Raw genomic sequence first — 23,758 nt, 5'->3', positions numbered from 1 at the left:
AGTCGTGGCGCCAGTCGACCACGTGGGAGGACATTATGGATGAAGTGGACCCTTTCCCAGGCCAAAGCTATGAGCATCGCTCCCCAAAGGTGGGTATGGGACCTATGGGGGTCAAACACACCACATTCACTCCACACTAGCACACCATTTCACCACACCATTGCACCAAAACATCACCACACCATATCTCCACGTCACCTTTCTCATCACACCACCACCAACTCAATAGACCATCATAGAGCCTCATAATGTGTCTATACCATCACAAGACACTATCTCTCCAGCACATTCCACAATTTCACCTCCATATCACAACACCATCTCCCGACACCATCACTCCATCTCTCCACCATCACGTGCTGCCATATCCCACGCGTGCAAGCACTTCAAGTTGCCATTTATTTTGCCAATGAAGACAGAATGATATCATGCAATCTCATGAATTCCGTCTGTGAGCTGATTGGAAGTTGCCATTCCAGTTGCCTACTATGGATGCTGCAGTAAAATTTGTCCAGATTATGGGCTTCCAGATCTTTACAATCGAACGTTGTGGAGATTTTTTTGCCTGTAATGATTGTTGCCAACAATGGCCATGAACTTGTCGCAGACTATCACAGCCTTAAGTACATTTATGGAACTTGTGAGAATATATGATGTAACATGTATTTTTTATAACATTAGGTGGTGTATATTCACGTGTTCTAGCATGTTTGCACGAGTAAATGTTCATGTTTGCATTCGTACATAGATGTGCGAGTATGTATTTTTGTTCGTGTACGTGCCCGTCCATGTTTGTGTGCCTGCGAGTATGAATTTTGTCCTGCGTGTGCATGTCTGAATGGTCCTGTGCTTTTATTCGCGTGAACAGAGTAGCATTGGGGAGGTGAAGAACTTCAGCGGGGTGAAGCGTCTCCAGGAGAACAAGCACCTTGCGAAGGAGAAACGCACCATGGAAGAGGACCGCCTCATTGAGATGAAGCGCCTTGCCATGGTGACGCACATCCCAGAGGAGAAATGCCTTCCAGACAATCTCCTCAAGAACCGCCTCATGGAGAAGCGCGTCATTGAGGAGAAGCGCTCCATGGAGGAGAAGCGGCTCCGTGAGGTGAAGCGTCTCGAGAAGCATCTGGAGAAGTGTCTCTTCCAGAGTGAAGTACCTCGCAGAAGTGAAGCATCTCCAGGAGGAAAAGCATCTCAAGGAGAAGCGCTTTGCGGAGGAGCGCATCATGAAAGAGAAGCGCCCCATTGAGGTGAAGCGCCTCGCCAAGCTGAAGCACCTCGCGGAGCATTATTGCCTTAGAAACAAGATCCTCAATGACGTGAAACGCGTCATGGAAAAGCACCTCCTTGAGGAAACGCGCTTCATGGAGGAAAAGCGCCTTCGCGAGGTGAAGCGTCTCAAGGAGAAGCATCTGGAAGAGAAGTGTCTCGCCATTGTTAAGTTTGTCGATGAGGAGAAGCGCCTCATAGAAGCTAAGTGGGTCAAAGAAGAGAAGTGCCTCATGGAGGAGAAGTGCCTCATGGAGGAGAAGCGGGTGGTGGAGGAAGAGAAGCGCCTCATGGAGAAGTGCTTCAGAGGAGAGGCGGGTGGAGGAAGATAAGTGCCTCATGGAGGAGAAGTGCCTCATGGAGGAGAAGCGCCTCATGGAGGAGAAGCAGGTGGAGGAAGAGAAGTGCCTCATAGAGGAGAAGTGCCTCATAGAGAGGCGGGTGGAGGAAGAGAAGTGCCTCATAGAGGAGAAGTGCCTCATGGAGGAGAAGCAGGTGGAGGAAGAGAAGTGCCTCATGGAGGAGAAGCAGGTGGAGGAAGAGAAGTGCCTCATAGAGGAGAAGCGCCTCATGGAGGAGAGGCGGGTGGAGGAAGAGAAGTGCCTCAGAGGAGAAGTGCCTCATGGAGGAGAAGCAGGTGGAGGAAGAGAAGTGCCTCATGGAGAAGCGCCTCATGGAGGAGAGGCGGGTGGAGGAAGAGAAGTGCCTCATGGAGGAGAAGTGCCTCATGGAGGAGAAGCAGGTGGAGGAAGAGAAGTGCCTCATGGAGGAGAAGCAGGTGGAGGAAGAGAAGTGCCTCATGGAGGAGAAGTGCCTCATGGAGGAGAAGCAGGTGGAGGAAGAGAAGTGCCTCATGGAGGAGAGGCGGGTGGAGGAAGAGAAGTGCCTCATAGAGGAGAAGTGCCTCATGGAGGAGAGGCGGGTGGAGGAAGAGAAGTGCCTCATGGAGGAGAAGCAGGTGGAGGAAGATAAGTGCCTCATGGAGGAGAAGTGCCTCATGGAGGAGAAGTGCCTCATGGAGGAGAAGTGCCTCATGGAGGAGAAGCAGGTGGAGGAAGAGAAGTGCCTCATGGAGGAGAAGTGCCTCATGGAGGAGAAGTGCCTCATGGAGGAGAAGCAGGTGGAGGAAGAGAAGTGCCTCATAGAGGAGAAGCGCCTCATGGAGGAGAGGCGGGTGGAGGAAGAGAAGTGCCTCATAGAGGAGAAGCAGGTGGAGGAAGAGAAGTGCCTCATAGAGGAGAAGTGCCTCATGGAGGAGAAGCAGGTGGAGGAAGAGAAGTGCCTCATGGAGAAGCGCCTCATGGAGGAGAGGCGGGTGGAGGAAGAGAAGTGCCTCATGGAGGAGAAGTGCCTCATGGAGGAGAAGCAGGTGGAGGAAGAGAAGTGCCTCATGGAGGAGAAGTGCCTCATGGAGGAGAAGCAGGTGGAGGAAGAGAAGTGCCTCATGGAGAAGCAGGTGGAGGAAGAGAAGTGCCTCATAGAGGAGAAGTGCCTCATGGAGGAGAAGCAGTTGGAGGAAGAGAAGTGCCTCATGGAGGAGAAGCAGGTGGAGGAAGAGAAGTGCCTCATGGAGGAGAAGTGCCTCATGGAGGAGAAGCAGGTGGAGGAAGAGAAGTGCCTCATGGAGAAGCGCCTCATGGAGGAGAAGCAGGTGGAGGAAGAGAAGTGCCTCATGGAGGAGAAGTGCCTCATGGAGGAGAAGCAGGTGGAGGAAGAGAAGTGCCTCATGGAGGAGAAGTGCCTCATGGAGGAGAAGCAGGTGGAGGAAGATAAGTGCCTCATGGAGGAGAAGTGCCTCATGGAGGAGAAGTGCCTCATGGAGGAGAAGCAGGTGGAGGAAGAGAAGTGCCTCATGGAGGAGAAGTGCCTCATGGAGGAGAAGTGCCTCATGGAGAAGCAGGTGGAGGAAGAGAAGTGCCTCATAGAGGAGAAGCGCCTCATGGAGGAGAAGTGCCTCATGGAGGAGAAGCAGGTGGAGGAAGAGAAGTGCCTCATGGAGGAGAAGTGCCTCATGGAGGAGAAGCAGGTGGAGGAAGAGAAGTGCCTCATGGAGGAGAAGTGCCTCATGGAGGAGAAGCAGGTGGAGGAAGAGAAGTGCCTCATGGAGAAGTGCCTCATGGAGGAGAAGCAGGTGGAGGAAGAGAAGTGCCTCATGGAGGAGAAGTGCCTCATGGAGGAGAAGCAGGTGGAGGAAGAGAAGTGCCTCATGGAGGAGAAGTGCCTCATGGAGGAGAAGCAGGTGGAGGAAGAGAAGTGCCTCACGGAGGAGAAGTGCCTCATGGAGGAGAAGCAGGTGGAGGAAGAGAAGTGCCTCATGGAGAAGTGCCTCATGGAGGAGAAGCAGGTGGAGGAAGAGAAGTGCCTCATGGAGGAGAAGCAGGTGGAGGAAGAGAAGTGCCTCATGGAGGAGAAGTGCCTCATGGAGGAGAAGCAGGTGGAGGAAGAGAAGTGCCTCATGGAGAAGCAGGTGGAGGAAGATAAGTGCCTCATGGAGGAGAAGTGCCTCATGGAGGAGAAGTGCCTCATAGAGGAGAAGTGCCTCATGGAGGAGAAGCAGGTGGAGGAAGAGAAGTGCCTCATGGAGGAGAAGTGCCTCATAGAGGAGAAGTGCCTCATGGAGGAGAAGCAGGTGGGGGAAGAGAAGTGCCTCATAGAGGAGAAGCGCCTCATGGAGGAGAAGTGCCTCATGGAGGAGAAGCAGGTGGAGGAAGAGAAGTGCCTCATGGAGGAGAAGTGCCTCATGGAGGAGAAGCAGGTGGAGGAAGAGAAGTGCCTCATGGAGGAGAAGTGCCTCATGGAGGAGAAGCAGGTGGAGGAAGAGAAGTGCCTCATGGAGGAGAAGCAGGTGGAGGAAGAGAAGTGCCTCATGGAGGAGAAGTGCCTCATAGAGGAGAAGCAGGTGGAGGAAGAGAAGTGCCTCATGGAGGAGAAGTGCCTCATGGAGGAGAAGCAGGTGGAGGAAGAGAAGTGCCTCATGGAGAAGTGCCTCATGGAGGAGAAGCAGGTGGAGGAAGAGAAGTGCCTCATGGAGGAGAAGCAGGTGGAGGAAGAGAAGTGCCTCATAGAGGAGAAGCGCCTCATGGAGGAGAGGCGGGTGGAGGAAGAGAAGTGCCTCAGAGGAGAAGTGCCTCATGGAGGAGAAGCAGGTGGAGGAAGAGAAGTGCCTCATGGAGAAGCGCCTCATGGAGGAGAGGCGGGTGGAGGAAGAGAAGTGCCTCATGGAGGAGAAGTGCCTCATGGAGGAGAAGCAGGTGGAGGAAGAGAAGTGCCTCATGGAGGAGAAGCAGGTGGAGGAAGAGAAGTGCCTCATGGAGGAGAAGTGCCTCATGGAGGAGAAGCAGGTGGAGGAAGAGAAGTGCCTCATGGAGGAGAGGCGGGTGGAGGAAGAGAAGTGCCTCATAGAGGAGAAGTGCCTCATGGAGGAGAGGCGGGTGGAGGAAGAGAAGTGCCTCATGGAGGAGAAGCAGGTGGAGGAAGATAAGTGCCTCATGGAGGAGAAGTGCCTCATGGAGGAGAAGTGCCTCATGGAGGAGAAGTGCCTCATGGAGGAGAAGCAGGTGGAGGAAGAGAAGTGCCTCATGGAGGAGAAGTGCCTCATGGAGGAGAAGTGCCTCATGGAGGAGAAGCAGGTGGAGGAAGAGAAGTGCCTCATAGAGGAGAAGCGCCTCATGGAGGAGAGGCGGGTGGAGGAAGAGAAGTGCCTCATAGAGGAGAAGCAGGTGGAGGAAGAGAAGTGCCTCATAGAGGAGAAGTGCCTCATGGAGGAGAAGCAGGTGGAGGAAGAGAAGTGCCTCATGGAGAAGCGCCTCATGGAGGAGAGGCGGGTGGAGGAAGAGAAGTGCCTCATGGAGGAGAAGTGCCTCATGGAGGAGAAGCAGGTGGAGGAAGAGAAGTGCCTCATGGAGGAGAAGTGCCTCATGGAGGAGAAGCAGGTGGAGGAAGAGAAGTGCCTCATGGAGAAGCAGGTGGAGGAAGAGAAGTGCCTCATAGAGGAGAAGTGCCTCATGGAGGAGAAGCAGTTGGAGGAAGAGAAGTGCCTCATGGAGGAGAAGCAGGTGGAGGAAGAGAAGTGCCTCATGGAGGAAAAGTGCCTCATGGAGGAGAAGCAGGTGGAGGAAGAGAAGTGCCTCATGGAGAAGCGCCTCATGGAGGAGAAGCAGGTGGAGGAAGAGAAGTGCCTCATGGAGGAGAAGTGCCTCATGGAGGAGAAGCAGGTGGAGGAAGAGAAGTGCCTCATGGAGGAGAAGTGCCTCATGGAGGAGAAGCAGGTGGAGGAAGATAAGTGCCTCATGGAGGAGAAGTGCCTCATGGAGGAGAAGTGCCTCATGGAGGAGAAGCAGGTGGAGGAAGAGAAGTGCCTCATGGAGGAGAAGTGCCTCATGGAGGAGAAGTGCCTCATGGAGAAGCAGGTGGAGGAAGAGAAGTGCCTCATAGAGGAGAAGCGCCTCATGGAGGAGAAGTGCCTCATGGAGGAGAAGCAGGTGGAGGAAGAGAAGTGCCTCATGGAGGAGAAGTGCCTCATGGAGGAGAAGCAGGTGGAGGAAGAGAAGTGCCTCATGGAGGAGAAGTGCCTCATGGAGGAGAAGCAGGTGGAGGAAGAGAAGTGCCTCATGGAGAAGTGCCTCATGGAGGAGAAGCAGGTGGAGGAAGAGAAGTGCCTCATGGAGGAGAAGTGCCTCATGGAGGAGAAGCAGGTGGAGGAAGAGAAGTGCCTCATGGAGGAGAAGTGCCTCATGGAGGAGAAGCAGGTGGAGGAAGAGAAGTGCCTCACGGAGGAGAAGTGCCTCATGGAGGAGAAGCAGGTGGAGGAAGAGAAGTGCCTCATGGAGAAGTGCCTCATGGAGGAGAAGCAGGTGGAGGAAGAGAAGTGCCTCATGGAGGAGAAGCAGGTGGAGGAAGAGAAGTGCCTCATGGAGGAGAAGTGCCTCATGGAGGAGAAGCAGGTGGAGGAAGAGAAGTGCCTCATGGAGAAGCAGGTGGAGGAAGATAAGTGCCTCATGGAGGAGAAGTGCCTCATGGAGGAGAAGTGCCTCATAGAGGAGAAGTGCCTCATGGAGGAGAAGCAGGTGGAGGAAGAGAAGTGCCTCATGGAGGAGAAGTGCCTCATAGAGGAGAAGTGCCTCATGGAGGAGAAGCAGGTGGGGGAAGAGAAGTGCCTCATAGAGGAGAAGCGCCTCATGGAGGAGAAGTGCCTCATGGAGGAGAAGCAGGTGGAGGAAGAGAAGTGCCTCATGGAGGAGAAGTGCCTCATGGAGGAGAAGCAGGTGGAGGAAGAGAAGTGCCTCATGGAGGAGAAGTGCCTCATGGAGGAGAAGCAGGTGGAGGAAGAGAAGTGCCTCATGGAGGAGAAGCAGGTGGAGGAAGAGAAGTGCCTCATGGAGGAGAAGTGCCTCATAGAGGAGAAGCAGGTGGAGGAAGAGAAGTGCCTCATGGAGGAGAAGTGCCTCATGGAGGAGAAGCAGGTGGAGGAAGAGAAGTGCCTCATGGAGAAGCGCCTCATGGAGGAGAAGCAGGTGGAGGAAGAGAAGTGCCTCATGGAGGAGAAGTGCCTCATGGAGGAGAAGCAGGTGGAGGAAGAGAAGTGCCTCATAGAGGAGAAGTGCCTCATGGAGGAGAAGCAGTTGGAGGAAGAGAAGTGCCTCATGGAGGAGAAGCAGGTGGAGGAAGAGAAGTGCCTCATGGAGGAGAAGTGCCTCATGGAGGAGAAGCAGGTGGAGGAAGAGAAGTGCCTCATGGAGAAGCGCCTCATGGAGGAGAAGCAGGTGGAGGAAGAGAAGTGCCTCATGGAGGAGAAGTGCCTCATGGAGGAGAAGCAGGTGGAGGAAGAGAAGTGCCTCATGGAGGAGAAGTGCCTCATGGAGGAGAAGCAGGTGGAGGAAGATAAGTGCCTCATGGAGGAGAAGTGCCTCATGGAGGAGAAGTGCCTCATGGAGGAGAAGCAGGTGGAGGAAGAGAAGTGCCTCATGGAGGAGAAGTGCCTCATGGAGGAGAAGTGCCTCATGGAGAAGCAGGTGGAGGAAGAGAAGTGCCTCATAGAGGAGAAGCGCCTCATGGAGGAGAAGTGCCTCATGGAGGAGAAGCAGGTGGAGGAAGAGAAGTGCCTCATGGAGGAGAAGTGCCTCATGGAGGAGAAGCAGGTGGAGGAAGAGAAGTGCCTCATGGAGGAGAAGTGCCTCATGGAGGAGAAGCAGGTGGAGGAAGAGAAGTGCCTCATGGAGAAGTGCCTCATGGAGGAGAAGCAGGTGGAGGAAGAGAAGTGCCTCATGGAGGAGAAGTGCCTCATGGAGGAGAAGCAGGTGGAGGAAGAGAAGTGCCTCATGGAGGAGAAGTGCCTCATGGAGGAGAAGCAGGTGGAGGAAGAGAAGTGCCTCACGGAGGAGAAGTGCCTCATGGAGGAGAAGCAGGTGGAGGAAGAGAAGTGCCTCATGGAGAAGTGCCTCATGGAGGAGAAGCAGGTGGAGGAAGAGAAGTGCCTCATGGAGGAGAAGCAGGTGGAGGAAGAGAAGTGCCTCATGGAGGAGAAGTGCCTCATGGAGGAGAAGCAGGTGGAGGAAGAGAAGTGCCTCATGGAGAAGCAGGTGGAGGAAGATAAGTGCCTCATGGAGGAGAAGTGCCTCATGGAGGAGAAGTGCCTCATAGAGGAGAAGTGCCTCATGGAGGAGAAGCAGGTGGAGGAAGAGAAGTGCCTCATGGAGGAGAAGTGCCTCATAGAGGAGAAGTGCCTCATGGAGGAGAAGCAGGTGGGGGAAGAGAAGTGCCTCATAGAGGAGAAGCGCCTCATGGAGGAGAAGTGCCTCATGGAGGAGAAGCAGGTGGAGGAAGAGAAGTGCCTCATGGAGGAGAAGTGCCTCATGGAGGAGAAGCAGGTGGAGGAAGAGAAGTGCCTCATGGAGGAGAAGTGCCTCATGGAGGAGAAGCAGGTGGAGGAAGAGAAGTGCCTCATGGAGGAGAAGCAGGTGGAGGAAGAGAAGTGCCTCATGGAGGAGAAGTGCCTCATAGAGGAGAAGCAGGTGGAGGAAGAGAAGTGCCTCATGGAGGAGAAGCAGGTGGAGGAAGAGAAGTGCCTCATGGAGAAGCGCCTCATGGAGGAGAAGCAGGTGGAGGAAGAGAAGTGCCTCATGGAGGAGAAGTGCCTCATGGAGGAGAAGCAGGTGGAGGAAGAGAAGTGCCTCATGGAGGAGAAGTGCCTCATGGAGGAGAAGCAGGTGGAGGAAGAGAAGTGCCTCATGGAGGAGAAGTGCCTCATGGAGGAGAAGCAGGTGGAGGAAGAGAAGTGCCTCATAGAGAAGTGCCTCATGGAGGAGAAGCAGGTGGAGGAAGAGAAGTGCCTCATGGAGGAGAAGTGCCTCATGGAGGAGAAGCAGGTGGAGGAAGAGAAGTGCCTCATGGAGGAGAAGTGCCTCATGGAGGAGAAGCAGGTGGAGGAAGAGAAGTGCCTCATGGAGGAGAAGTGCCTCATGGAGGAGAAGCAGGTGGAGGAAGAGAAGTGCCTCAGAGAAGCGCCTCATGGAGGAGAGGCGGGTGGAGGAAGAGAAGTGCCTCATGGAAGAGAAGTGCCTCATGGAGGAGAAGCAGGTGGAGGAAGAGAAGTGCCTCATGGAGAAGCGCCTCATGGAGGAGAGGCGGGTGGAGGAAGAGAAGTGCCTCATGGAAGAGAAGTGCCTCATGGAGGAGAAGCGCCTCATGGAGGAGGCGGGTGGAGGAAGAGAAGCGCCTCTTTGAGGTGAAGCGTCTCATAGAGCTGAAGCATCTCGAGAAGAAGCATCTTGAGAGGCGCCTTTGCAAGGCGAAGCTTGTCGAGGAGAAACGTCTCATGCAGGAGAAGCGCCTCATTGAGGTGAAACTTCAGGAGAAGTACTTGATGGAGGAGAAGCGTCTAGTGGAGCAAAAGTGCCTCATGGAGGAAAAGCGCCTCGCCAAGATCGAGCAACACTGGCTCCAGACCGCTACCACCAGCAACACCACCACCACTGACACCGCCTCTGCCAACACCGCCAGCGCAACCGTCGCCGCCGCCGCCACTCCTGTGCAGGGCCCGATTACTCCGAGCTTTGGAGAAGAGGGCTTCCAAGAAGAGAAAGCAAACTCTGGAGGCGCTGAGCCACGGTAAACCACTCTGCGTGTGTCCAGTGTGTGTTTATTTTCATTTATTTATTATCATGCTTGTTTACGCAGGATGAGCCTCACTAAGTCTCAAGACTTTTTTTCAGGAGGGTCCTGTCAAGTTTGCTCGCAGTTGGTAACAACGTTGCTGCTGTTTGTGATCCAAATTGAGCGATTTGCATTGTGTGGGTTCAGTTACAGGGAGAAAGCTGCAGAATCCTCCCAGAACAGGGGGAAGCACATTCCACACAGATAACGTGGCCCAACGTGGAAATCAAACCCAGGTCCCTTTTGCTGTGAGGCACAGGTGCTCCAGCTCTGCTGCACTCACAAAATATACAGACACTGCAAACCCCACGTGTACATTCCGCTATACTGTGGACAGATTTACTTTCCATAATTGGTTTCTGAGTGAGACCAGATAACGATGCGGCCATATTTCACCATTTAACCCTCCATCCACCGTGATAATTGCCTGTTTCCAGGCCAGCTGCCAAGTTGCCTTGTAATGCACAGAGACAGCGACCACTGGGAGAGGTGTCCAATTTCAAATGCGTTGAGATGCGAGATGTGAGTGGCTCATCGTGCTCAATGCACTCTGAGATGCCTTCGACGTCAAGGGAGGCGGCTCTGTCGACCTCAAATCAATGTCGGATATTTGATAGAAATCGTGGATCGGTTGAAGCAGCCAAAGGGTCGCACACTCATCGCTCACCACTTACAGTTCAGATCTTGCTTCCTGCCCTGGCTATTACTGCCGCTGCATTGACCACAAAGATACACACCCATTCCATCACAGTGGACATTCATGATCTCCACCAATGTCATGTTTAATGTGTAGACCATTATGTCCAAGGGATCAATTAGAATACACATAAAAATGTCACTAAAAATGATTCGGCTAAATTGACAAAGCAACGCCACCCACTACTGTGAAACCACAACAGTCTGTGTGAGACACAGCTGAACCTATCTCAAGGATAGCCTTGCCCCATGAGAATGACAGTGCCAATATGAAGCACACTCACTGGCCATGTCGTTATTGCTGTTCATATTAAGCTCGAATGAATCCGCCACACATTCCACCCCCGGACGTTGAGTAGATGGCGATGTCTGCCGTAGCAGGAAAGTGAAACGGTGTCGTGTTTGTCTCTTAACAGATCTGAGCTAAAGCAGCCCTCCTCCTCACTCCTCCAGGCCTTTGAAGCGAAGTCAGAGGTTGTGGAGAAGGAGACGAAGGAAGAGGTGAAGGAGATGATGGAGGATGAAGTAGAGACGGAGGAGGAGAAATCAGAGGAAGAGAAGGCAAAGGAGGACGAGATTGTGATGGTGACAATGGAGGAGAGCACGGAGGGAGAGGATAAAGACAATACGGAGATGGAGGACAAGACAACAAAGGATGAACAGATGGTCGTGGTGGAGGAGATGGAGACTACGGACAAAGGAGAAACAATGGTAGTGGCGGAGGAGGAAGAGAAGAGGGTGGAGGAGATGGTGGTGCAGGAGGGTGAGGAGAAGATGAAGGAGGAAGAGATGGTGCTAGTGGAGAAGATGGAGAAGACAGAGATGGCACAGGAAGAAGAGGTAGAGGAGAAGATGGCGGTGGAGGATGAAGAAGAGGGGATGGAAGAGGATGAGACAGAGGAGGAGAAGATGGAGGAGGTGCAGGTGGAGATGCACGAAAAGAAGAGGAAGCGAGGGGGCCTCGCTCGCATGGCGAGAGCGTTCACCTCACTCCTCCGCCACATGCTACTTTGTGGAGGCAGGTCCACCGCCCAGTAGGGGTGGTGGTCGTGGATCGGTGCCAACCGTGACTGCTATCACCACACGACCCAAGATGCCACTGGGACCACAGCTGGGGAATGAAACTGAGCAGCAGATGCCAGCACTGCAGCAAATGACTGCTGCCAGGAGACCTCACATCACACACACACACACATGGGACTATTCCATTAGCATAGCCGGCTCCACACTGGGCCCCTTCCATGCAGGTTTTCATCCAGGCGGTCCTCATGCGATGACCTTACCATGGTTTCCAGGACATGTAAGGGGCAGCTGACCCAGAATGAGACAGCTGCAGGGGTCTGGTGCAGACAATGAACAAAACCTGCACGTGCCAAGTCTCAAGGCCACCCGGTTAAGAATTAGGATCAATATTTTTGTTGTTGTTGTGACTATAAACTTTGTGAAATCAACACATGAGGACACAACGTAACGTTGCATTGCTTGCGAGTGCTGCCTGGGTTGGTTAAATGTGCCTTGGCTCGTGTGTGCGGTGTCCCGGCTGTGTGTGCGGCAGGACAAACACATAGATAAAAAGAGACGTTTTGGGAAATGGTTCTTCAGAGCACATATTCAGGTGATTCGCCTTCACGACAAATCCACCCCTCATCTGCCCCACTGCTCCTTTGCTGCACTGCCTCATTGCTCCATTGCTCCTCTGCTCTATTGCCCCACGTCTCCACTGCGCTCTGCTCCACTGTGGATTAAAGAGAAAGGAAATGCAGGACTGCCACTGCTCCACAATCCCAATTGCTTTGGAACAATATTCAAAAAATGCTGCTGCTCACTAAACAGGTTGCTGCTTATGTCTTTAACGTGGGAGGTGTTTAGAGGTGGCCGATGGACCTTGTGGTCATAGCACTGAATTGGCACCACGGAGTACCTGGGATTGAATCCAGGCAGTCACCTGTGATCAAAGCAGATTCTCAAGTCTAGCGAGTCAATGGTCTCAGCCCGGTCATCATTTACTGCACAACATCAACTATCACATGGCTGCAATGTGGTTCTCCATGTACTTAGGATAAATTCCAGCTGTAAGAAGTAACAACATTGTTGTGACCCACGTTGCTCTTAAATAAAGAACAGGTGGGAAAGTCCTGCCCTTTACAATGTGGACCAGACAGCACTTAAAGGGTACTCAGAGTTCAGTGTGCCATTCTCAAGCACAAGGCATCATCATCACCACCAATCAACATTGCCAGCCATCTCACAAACCCCACACTCACCATAATACTCACACACCCACACTCACCATAATACTCACACACCCACACACTCACCATGATACACACCCACACTCGCACCATGATACACACCCCTACCATCCTAATCTCACACATGTCATGAAAGTCACACACGCACCATTACTCACACACAAACCTACAAACTCACAACGACAACAGCCGTAATTTGCAACTACATGATGGTGATATCACAACAACCCAGGTGCCATGGGTTGACTGCTGTGCCAGGCTAGGTGCAGGAGGAGGTCACGGGACAGAGCCAGGTGTCATGGGTTGACTGCTGTGCCAGGCTAGGTGCAGGAGGAGGTCATGGGACAGATACTGATGCTGTGGGTTGACTGCTGTGCGACAATCCCACTTGGGCGACAGCCAAGGCCAAAGGTCGGAGTGCAGCCAGTAAACTCCTGAACCTGCACCACCTAGAGAGAAGGGGACATGGAGACATGGGAGAGAGAGGAAGGAGACACGGGGAGAGAGAGGAGGGAGACACGGGGAGAGAGAGGAGGGAGACACGGGGAGAGAGAGGAGGGAGACACGGGGAGAGAGAGGAGGGAGACACGGGGAGAGAGAGGAGTGAGACACGGGGAGAGAGAGGAGTGAGACACGGGGAGAAAGAGGAGGGAGACACGGGGAGAGAGAGGAGGGAGACACGGGGAGAGAGAGGAGGGAGACACGGGGAGAGAGAGGAGGGAGACACGGGGAGAGAGAGGAGTGAGACACGGGGAGAGAGAGGAGGGAGACACGGGGAGAGGAGGGAGTGAGACACGGGGAGAGAGAGGAGGGAGACACGGGGAGAGAGAGGATGGAGACATGGGGAGAGAGAGAGGAGGGAGACACGGGGAGAGAGAGGAGGGAGACACGGGGAGTGAGAGTATGGAGACACGGGGAGAGAGAGCAGACATGGCCACAAAGACAGGGCTGCAATCGCTCCGGGTGGCTGCCCGGATCCTGGCCGAAGCCAAGGAAGCCTTCTCAGCGGCAGCGAGGAGAACGCCCCCCATCGGCGTTGGGGACGACGTGGCCCCTCTCGGTCCCCCTCCACCGGAGCTCTCCGTCGTGCCGCTGCAGCGCCAATGCCGACAAGCGAAGGCGGATCACAACCTGTGCCGGCTGGAAGACCTACCAGAGGTGGCCTTCGCAAATGTCAAGAGGAAGGTGCTCTACTCCTACATGGTCCGGTTTCACCAACAGGACACCCTGAGGAGCCACAAGGACCATGCCTGGAGGAAAGCCCTGCCCTGCATCTCTCCGGAGAGGCCTCGCTGGAGGCAACTCTACTCCAGCCCGACGTACAACCGCATCGGCGACCTCAGCTGGAGCATCGCCCACGGCACCGTCACCACCAACGCCTCCCTAGCGCGCTTCACCGACATGCCCCCGGAGTGCCGGTTCTGCGGTAAAGTGGAGACGGTGGCGCACCAATACGTGGAGTGCAAGAGCCTAGACTCGCTGTTCAAGGTCCTGAGAAACATCCTCCTAAAGTTCAGCCTCCACTTCTCCCCGACGGTCCTCATCTTTGGATACCGAAAGGGCGACGGATCCCAACATCTTCAGGGGCTGGTCAACGTGCTCGTCGGCTACGCCAAGCTCGCCATTTACAGGGCGAGGAAGGTGGCCCTGGAGGGGAAACGTCCGGCCAGCAGCCTGGGCATCTTCCGCGCTCTGGTCGGAGCCAGGGTGTGGCTGGAGTTCCGCCATGCGCGGTTGACCCACGCCGTGCCGGCCTTCATGGAGCAGTGGGCGATGGAGGAGGCCGTGTGCTCCGTGGCAGATGACGGGGAGCTCTGCATGCTGTTATGAGCTACCCGTCGGAGGCCGTCGGACTGCGAGGGGGGCGGCGTACATAACGAGAGAGTGAGCGAGAGAATGAGCGACAGAACGAGCGAGAGAGCGAGTGAGAGAGAGAGCGAGAGAGCGAGCGAGCGAGCGAGAGTGAGCGAGAGAGCGAGCGAGGGCTACATAAAGCCCAGTTTAAAAAAAAAAAAAAAAAAAAAAAAAAATTTACGAAATGATGACCGAAACAAACTGCCGAATACACCGAGCATCTTCTTGTTTCCACTGATCGTAAAAAACAAAAAAAAAAAAAAAAAAAAAAAAAAAAGAGAGGAGGGAGACACGGGAAGAGAGAGGAGGGAGACACGGGGAGAGAGAGAGGAGGGAGACACGGGGAGAGAGAGGAGTGAGACACGGGGAGAGAGAGGAGGGAGACACGGGGAGAGGAGGGAGTGAGACACGGGGAGAGAGAGGAGGGAGACACGGGGAGAGAGAGGATGGAGACACGGGGAGAGAGAGAGGAGGGAGACACGGGGAGTGAGAGGATGGAGACACAGGGAGAGAGAGAGGAGGGAGACACGGGGAGAGAGAGAGGAGGGAGACACGGGGAGAGAGAGGAGGGAGACACGGGGAGAGAGAGGAGGGAGACACGGGGAGAGAGAGGAGGGAGACACGGGGAGAGAGAGGGAGACACGGGGAGAGAGAGGATGGAGACACGGGGAGAGAGAGGAGGGAGACACGGGGAGAGAGAGGAGGGAGACACGGGGAGAGAGAGGAGGGAGACACGGGGAGAGAGAGGAGGGAGACACGGGAGAGAGAGGAGGGAGACACGGGGAGAGAGAGGAGGGAAACACGGGGAGAGAGAGGAGGGAGACACGGGGAGAGAGAGGAGGGAGACACGGGGAGAGAGAGGAGGGAGACACGGGGAGAGAGAGGAGGGAGACACGGGGAGAGAGAGGAGGGAGACACGGGGAGAGAGAGGAGGGAGACACGGGGAGAGAGAGGAGGGAGACACGGGGAGAGAGAGGAGGGAGACACGGGAGAGAGAGGAGGGAGACACGGGAGAGAGAGGAGGGAGACACGGGGAGAGAGAGGAGGGAGACACGGGGAGAGAGAGGAGGGAGACACGGGGAGAGAGAGGAGGGAGACACGGGGAGAGAGAGAGAGGAGGGAGACACGGGGAGAGAGAGGAGGGAGACACGGGGAGAGAGAGGAGTGAGACACGGGGAGAGAAAGGAGGGAGACACGGGGAGAGAGAGGAGGGAGACACGGGGAGAGAGAGGAGGGAGACACGGGGAGAGAGAGGAGGGAGACACGGGGAGAGAGAGGAGGGAGACACGGGGAGAGAGAGGAGGGAGACACGGGGAGATAAAGGAGGGAGACACGGGGAGAGAAAGGAGGGAGACACGGAGAGAGAGAGGAGTGAGACACGGGGAGAGAGAGGAGGGAGACACGGGGAGAGAGAGAGGAGGGAGACACGGGGAGAGAGAGGGAGACATGGGGAGAGAGAGGAGGGAGACACGGGGAGAGAGAGGAGGGAGACACGGGGAGAGAGAGGAGGGAGACACGGGGAGAGAGAGGAGGGAGACACGGGGAGAGAGAGGAGGGAGACACGGGGAGAGAGAGGAGGGAGACACGGGGAGAGAGAAGAGGGAGACACGGAGAGAGAGGAGTGAGACACGGGGAGAGAGAGGAGGGAGACACGGGGAGAGAGAAGAGGGAGACAAAGGAGGCACCTGTAGGCCAGGTGCCTCCTTTGTCTCCCCCCCCCCACCACAGCCACTGCTGATGTGTCCACACCGCGCTTGGTTCTCACCTTCTTCTGGCTGAGTCGACGTAGAGGAGGCCCAGCCAGCAAGCCGCCACTTCAGAAGGTCGCGAGCCACCGACGGTGGCCGTGAGAGGGAATCCAAATCAGCCTCTCGCCACCCACAATGCACAGCGCCGCCTCCACTCGCCCCGGCCTCAGCAGAAGTAGCAGCTGAGGGAGGCGAGGGGGGAGAGGGGGGTGAGGGGGGTGAGGGGGGACATGGGGGGTGGCGCAGGGGGAGTTATGGGGTTGAGGGGTTATTCATAATAAAGGTTAATTTGGGTTAGTCTCCAACACAGCGATGTGCTAAAGTAGAAACTAATTGGCACTTTTTGTTCACGTGACAAACTTTATTAATTGGCTGTGTCGGTGTGGTGACGGGTTTTAAGACACATTTATATTTACACGATTTTACCGCAAAAAAAACCCTTTATTATGGGATTGGAGAAAGTTAGGGGTTCAAAGGGTTAGTGAGTTGGATTTAGAGGCATAGGGGTTTAGAGGGTGAGGGGTTTAGAGGGTGAGGGGTTTAAGGGTTAAGGGGATTAAAAGGTTAGGGTGTTAGGGTGAAGGGGATTAGAGGGTTATAGTTTTCGGAGTATAGCGGTTTAGAGGGTTAGGGGTATAGAGGCTTAGGTGTTTATAGGGTCAGGGTTTTAGGAATCTATGGGTCTGTGATTAACAATGAACCCTATGGGAGACCCAATGATTAACACTGAACCCTATGGGAGACTCAGTGTGTAACACTGAATCCTATGGGAGCCCCAGTAATTAACAATGAACCGTATGGGAGCCCCAGTGATTAACACTCAACCCTATGGGAGCCCCAGTGATTAACAACGAAATCACGACGTTTCGGAGGCAACACAAGCTTCCGTCTTCAGGTGGCACCGTCAGCAAAATTACTGCTGTGACGGTGCCACCTGAAGATGGAAGCTCTTGTTGCCTCCGAAACGTCGTGATTTAATTTATTTTTATTTTATTTTGTAACCTACGTGACTTTACCGAAAAAAACAAAGAGTATGGACCCTTGCAGTCACGAAAACTTCAAATCTATAATTAACAACGAACTCTATGGGAGCCCCAGTGAGTAACATTAACCCCAAGGGAGCCCTAGTAATTAACACTGAACCCTATGGGAGACCAAGTGATTAACATACTCTTAGTACTTTTGGTAAAGTCACGTAGGTAAAATTTTTAATTTCATTTTTTACCTACGTGACTTTACCGAAAGAACTAAGAGTATGAATCCTTGCAGTCACGAAAGCTTCAAATCTATAAGTGATTAACACTCAACCCTATGGGAGACCAAGTGATTAACACTCAACACCATGGGAGCCCCAGTGATTAACACCGAACCCTATGGAAGTCCCAGTTATTAACATTAACCCTAAGGGAGCCCCAATGATTAACACAGAACTCTATGGAAGCCCCAGTGATTAACACTCAACCCTATGGGAGCCCCAGTGATTAACACTCAACCCTATGGGAGCCCCAGTGATTACACCGAACCCTATGGGTGCCCCAGTGATTAACACTGAACCCTATGGGAGCCCCATTTATTAACATTGAACCCTATGGGTGCCCCAGTGATTAACACTGAACCCGATGAGAGCCTCAGTGATTAACACCGAACCCTATGGGAGACCCAGTGATTAACACTGAACCCGATGGGAGCCCAAAGTGAGTCACACTGAACTCTATGGGAGACCCATTTATTAACACTCAACCCTATGGGAGACCCAGTGAGCAACACTGAATCCTATGGGAGTCCCAATGATTAACACTGAACTCTAAAACCACCCACTCCCGAGTGTAAGTGGGTGAGTGAGTGTGTGGGTGAGTAGGTGAATGAGTTTCTGATTGAGTGGGTGAGAAAGTGGGCGAGTAGGTGATTTATTCAATGAGTGGATGAGTGGGTGAATGAGTGATGAGTGAGTAGCTGAGTGAGTTTCTGAGTGGGTTAGTGGGTGAGTGAGTGGAGGATGAGTGAGCGAGTGAGTCTCCGAGTGAATGGGTGAGTGATTGAATTAGATAATGATTGACCGAGTTGCTCAATGAGTGAGTGACTTAAGGAATTATTTGGGAAACGAGTGAATTGGTGAGGGAGTGGGTGAGTAAATAAGAAAGTGAGCGAGAGAGTAGATGAGTGAGTTTTTGAGCGAGTGGGTCAGTGGTTGTAGGAGTTTCTAAGTGAGTGGATGAGTAATTTTCTGAGTGCATGAGTGAGCGAGTTAGTGAGTAAACGTGGCCGATTAAGTAAATGAGTAGATAGGTTAGTGAGTGAGTGCGGATGAGTAAAGGAGTTTTTGAGTAGGTGGTTTGGTGGTTGACTGAGTTTCTGAATAGGTTAGTGGGTGAATGAGCTTCTTCGTGTGTCTGTGAGCGAGTGAGTCTGAGAGTGAATGGTTGAGTGAATGGGTGAATGAATGGGTGAGTGAGTCAGTGGGTGAATGCTTGGGTGAGTGAGTTTCTGAGTCAGTCTGTGAGTGAGTGGATGAGTGAGTGGGTGAGCGAGTGGGTGGGCGAGTGGGTGAGCGAGTGGGTGAGCGAGTGGGTGAGAGATTGAATGAGCGAGTGGATGAGTGAATGGATGAGTGAGTGGATAAGCAAGTGAGTCCACGAGTGAGAAAGTTGTTGAATGAGTGGGTGAGCGAGTGGGTGAGTAAATGGTTGAGTGAGTGGAGGAGTGATATTCTGAGTTGGTGGTTGAGGGAGTGGGTTCTTAAGTGAGTGGAGGAGTGGGTGAGTGAGCGGGTGAGTGAGTTTCTGAATGAGTGGCTAATAGACTGGGCGAGTAGGTGAGTGAGTGGGTGGGTGAGTCTCCAAGTGAGTGGGTGAGTGAGTGGGTTGTTGAATGAGTGGTTGAGTGAGTGGATGAGGGGATGGATGAAATTATTGAGTGGATGAGTTAATGGTTGCGAGTGAGTCGGTGGGTGGATGAATGAGTTTCGGAGTGACTGGATGAGTGAGCGACTGAGTCTATGAGTGAGTGAGTTGGTCAGTGAGTGGCTGAGCGAGTGGATGAGTAAGTAGGTCAGTGAGTGGGTGCGGATAAGTGAGGTAGTTTTTAAGTAAGTGGGTCGGTGGTTGAGTGAGTTTCAGAATAAGTTAGTGGGTGAGAGCTTCTGAGTGAGTCTGTGAGTGATTGGGTGTGAGCGAGTGAGTCTATGATCGAGTCTATCAGAGAGGGAGTCTGTGAGCGAGTAAGTTGGTCAATCTGTGCGCGCATGGGTAAGTGGGCGAGTGAGTGCACGAGTGAGTGGATTCATTCTTTTGTGAGTCAGTTTCTGAGGTGTGAGTGGGTGAGTTTACGAGTTATTCTGTGAGTGGATGCACGAGTGGGTGAGCAAGTGGGTGGGTAAATGGGTGAGCGAGTTCTTGAGTGAGTTTCTGAGTGAGTGGCTGAGTGAGTAGGTGAGGGATTGGGTGGGCGAGTAAGCCTGTGAGTCGTTGAGTGGGTGCACGAGTGGATGAGTCTGTGTGAGTCTATGTGTCTTTTTGTAAGTATGTTGTCCGTGTTTTGGACGGGTCTTTGTTTGAGTTAATTGGTTTCTGTGTGAGTCAATGGGTCTGTGTGAGTCTATGGATCTATGTGCGAGTCTTTGGGTCTCTGTGTGGTGCACATAGCCTGGCATGTGAGTGGGGGGTACCGTACCCCTGTGCGTATGTGTAGCGGGGGGCACCGTAACCCCGTGTGTATGTGGGTGGGGTACCGTAACCCTGTGCGAGGGGATCTCCCCACCCGGGGCAGAGGGAGGATCCTGAAGGTGGACCCGGAAGCGCTCGGCTTGGGAGACAAACCATCCTCCTCCTGCTTCTTGTTGTTGTGCTGGGTGGGAGGGGGTGTGGAGAGGGAGGAAGGGAGGAGGAAAAGAGGAAACTAAACTATTTCAATTTTTCCAGGTAATGCCCACCGAGCTACACAGCTCTTCTTCAGAAGGGAAAATGCCACAAATGATAGGTCAACAAAGTGGCCTATCATCACGTCGACATTTATAGAAACCAAACACTCTGAACGCAACCACGGGGAGAGAGAAAGACACGCAAACTCGAAATATATAGCAGGTGTGAGGGTAGGGATCGAACCCACGACCTGTATAACAGGCGAGGTAGTTACGGGAGAAAGGAGAGAGATAGAGAGGCAGGGAAGGTGAGGGAGGTAGAGTGGGTGAGGGAGAGTGGGGGGAGACAGGGAAAGGGAGGAAGAGTGGGTAAAGGGAGGGGGGGAAATAAGTCAAGCTCAGTATTGCTTGCACTCACCATGATACAATCACCATCAAACTCACACTGTCACATACCATCACTCACATACTCACCATGATACTCACACATCCACATACACTCACCCTCATAAACACACCCCTACCATCCAACTCACACAGACACGACATGATAGTCACACACTCAATCACCATTACTCACACACAAGCCCACAAACTCACGACAATGGCTGCCATTTGCCAATACGTGGCGGTAATGTCATCACAACAAACCAGGTGCCATGGGTTGACTGCTGTGCCATACTAGGTGCAGGAGGAGGACACGGGACAGATCTGGGTGCCACAGGTTGACTGCTTTTCCAGGCTAGGTATAGGAGGTCACGGGACAGATCCTGATACTATGGGTTGACTGCTGTTAGATAATCCCACTCGGGTGACAGCCATGGTCAAAGGTCAGAGTGCAGCCAGTCAACTCCTGACCCCTGAACCTTCCAGAAAGAAGAGGGGGGATGGAGACATGGGGAGAGAGAGCAGAGGTAGGAGGAGAGTGTGTGGAGGAAGCGAGAGCTCCTAAAGAGATGCAGGAGGTAAAAATGGCCCAGAATCAATGACGACTGCAAGGTATGCTGGGAGGCAAGGTCATGTGACCACAGGGGCGGCAGTGCTGGCTGGAGCAATCGTTGTTGGAGCCGCATGGGCAGAGGACACGGAACGCATCCTTCATCCCAGCACCTGCACCAACCACAATCAACACCACAACTAAAACCAAAACAACCATAAAATAACCACAACGATAATCATACCTCCAATTAGCACGGTCGGCTGGGTAGGGTGCAATTGAAGTTCAAAATAATACAACTACCATAACAACCATCATAACCACCTACACCACAACTATGACCACTACAACCACAACCTACACAATTATAACAAATATAACCACAAACACACATATAACCACAACTTACACAACCACAATTATAACCACAACATAAACCACCACAACCAAAGTCACAACTACCATAACAACCAACATAACCACCTGTAACCTCCACCACAACCACCTATAAAACCAAAACTAAAGCCATGATCATAACCACAACCACCACCATCATCACAACCACCACCATCATCACAACCACCACCACAACCACCACCACAACCACCACCACAACCACCACCATAACCACCATAACCACCATAACCACCACCATAACCAAACAACAAAAATTGACGCAGATACTACAATACCACTGCATAAAGGGTCTTTATCCCTCTGTGGGTGAGTGGCTGAGTGGGTGGCTGAGTGGGTGGCTGAGTGGGTGGGTGAGTGACTGAGTGGGTGTGTGGGTGAGTGGGTGGGTGAGTGGCTGAGTGGGTGAGTGAGTGGCTGAGTGGGTGAGTGGCGGAGTGGGTGAGTGGCTGAGTGGGTGAGTGGCCGAGTGACTTGAGTGTGAAATGAACTCGAACCTGCACCTCTGCATTGCAAGCCCAGTGAGCTCACGCCCCGCGTGTGTATCGGGGTAAAGTGTGGGCACGCCCAGCGTGGGAGAGTAGACCAAACACTCCACATCGCGGCCTCTAGTCGAGGCCATTTCTGCCACGACAACAAATCCGCCCCTCCAGAGACACAAACAACTAAATGTAACTCATCCCATCAGCCACAATCTGGCAGTGCCTCTCATCATCAGCAGCAGCAGCAGGGCCGTGAACTCAACAGGCGCCTCCTCTGCCCCCCCCCACCACCACCACCACCGCCACCGCTGCTGCTGCTGCGTCCACAGCGTGCAAGGTGCTCGCCTTGTTCGGGCTGAGTCGACGTAGAGGAGGCCCAGCCAGCGAGCCGCCGCTTCAGAAGCTCGCGAGCCACCGACGGTGGCCGCGAGCGGGAATCCAAATCGTCCGCTCGCCACCCACAATGCACAGCGCCGCCTCCACTCGCCCCGGCCTCAGCGGAAGTAGCAGCGGGGGGAGGGGCGGGGCGAGGGGGGTGAAGGGGCGGGGCGAGGGGTTGGGCATGGGGGGGAGGAGCTCCGGTGGGGGGGAGGGGCTCCGGTGGGGGGGAGGGGCTCAGGTCTGCGACGTCACGGTGGGCGTGGTCACTTGGTACCGCCCCCTCGTGTCTCCCTCAGGCAGTTTGTCCGTTAGAGAGTCGGGGGGAGCATCTGGCGAAGGTGAGAAATGGTGTGAGTCTGTGTGTGTGTGAGTCTGTGTGTGTGTGAGTCTGTGTGTGTGTAAGTATGTGTGTGTGTGTGAGTCTGTGTGTGTGTGAGTCTGTGTGTGTGTGAGTCTGTGTGTGTGTAAACACAAAGACGGCCGGGCGTGGTGCTGGCCACCCACCCCCTCGTGTGCCGTTCTGCCCTTCATAGGTGCTGCTGGCTAACAGCACTTGCCCCAACAGTCTATTTCAGCTATAAGGGGGATCTTTATCTTTGTTGTTAGTGGTGGTGGTGTTGATGATGTTGATGGTGGTGGTATTGGTGGTGTTGGTGGTGTTGGTGTTCTTGGTGGTGGTCTTGGTGGTGTTGTTTGTGATGGTGGTGTTGTTGGTGGTTGTGGTGGTCGTGTTGGTGTGTTTGTGATGGTGGTGTTGTTGGTGGTGGTGTTCTTGGTGGTGGTGTTTGGCGTGGTGTTGGTGATGTTGATGGTGGTTTTTATTGTTAGTGTTGGTGGTGTTGATGGTGGTGTTGATGGTGGTGTTGTTGATTGTGGTGTTGGTGGTTGTTGTGTTGGTGGTGGTCTTGGTGGTGGTGTTGGTAGTGTTGATGGTGGTGGTATTGTTGGTGGTGTTGATGGTGGTGTTGTTGATTGTGGTGTTGTTGGTGGTCGTGTTGGTGGTGGTGGTCTTGGTGGTGGTGTTGGTTGTGGTGGTGTTAGTGGTGTTGATGGAGGTGATGTTGATGGGGGTGGTGTTGGTGATGTTTTTGGTTATGGTGTTGATGGTGGTGATAGTCTTGTTTGTGGTGGTGTTGCTGGTGGTATTGGTGTTGATGGTGGTGTTGATGGTGGTGTTGTTGATTGTACGATCCATCCTGGGTTTAACCAGGCTGGATTGTGTGAGGGGCTCACAAATGCTTGAAAGATCTGGAGACATTCCCACCAGTAAGCTCCTCCGGCAGGCAAGGCTGCATTGGCTGGGTCTTGTAGACCGCATACCCAAGCAGTTTCTTTTGGTTGCATGAAGGGGGCTAAACGGGCACGACATGGGCTGTCAAAAATATGGACTGATGCTGTATGGGAGGATGTGGAGCTGAGTGGACTTGCAGAAGACTGGTATCAGCGGCGTGGATAGCATCCTTCACGAGGAAGCTCGTGAAGGATCCTACCGGGCAGTAGGAGGCAGTCGCCCTCCAACAACAACTGAGGACAGAGGAGTGACGCTCACAACGAGTAGCGGATCAAATTCAGCAAGTTGACACATTTCGATTTAAAGCTTCTTTCGTGACTGCAGCAGGGATTCATCTTCTTGGTTCTTTCGGTAAAGTCATCACATAGAATGGAAATAATAAAATAATAAAATAAAGCATAATAAAATAATTCTCACGACGTTTCGG

The 23,758-nt window shown here is 53.4% G+C and overlaps 1 long non-coding RNA gene and 1 pseudogene across 1 annotated transcript; both read right to left on the bottom strand.

The window, feature by feature from the left end:
- Positions 1 to 23,758, bottom strand: part of LOC144738377 (uncharacterized) — a 277,849-nt pseudogene that overhangs the window by 155,791 nt on the left and 98,300 nt on the right.
- On the bottom strand, positions 10,161 to 22,144 carry LOC144738369 (uncharacterized). The gene is made up of 4 exons (XR_013589240.1): positions 22,005 to 22,144; positions 19,698 to 19,813; positions 15,988 to 16,152; positions 10,161 to 12,817 (listed from the first exon to the last, which is right to left on the bottom strand). It is a non-coding gene; the product is annotated as an uncharacterized LOC144738369 (long non-coding RNA).

The sequence above is a fragment of the Lampetra planeri genome, chromosome 82 (genome assembly GCF_965212315.1).
Source record: "Lampetra planeri chromosome 82, kcLamPlan1.2.h2, whole genome shotgun sequence".
In the NCBI taxonomy this organism is placed as follows: Eukaryota; Metazoa; Chordata; class Hyperoartia; order Petromyzontiformes; family Petromyzontidae; genus Lampetra; species Lampetra planeri.
The sequence above is the reverse complement of the archived record's forward strand: the minus strand, read 5'-3'. Positions and strand labels throughout refer to the sequence as shown.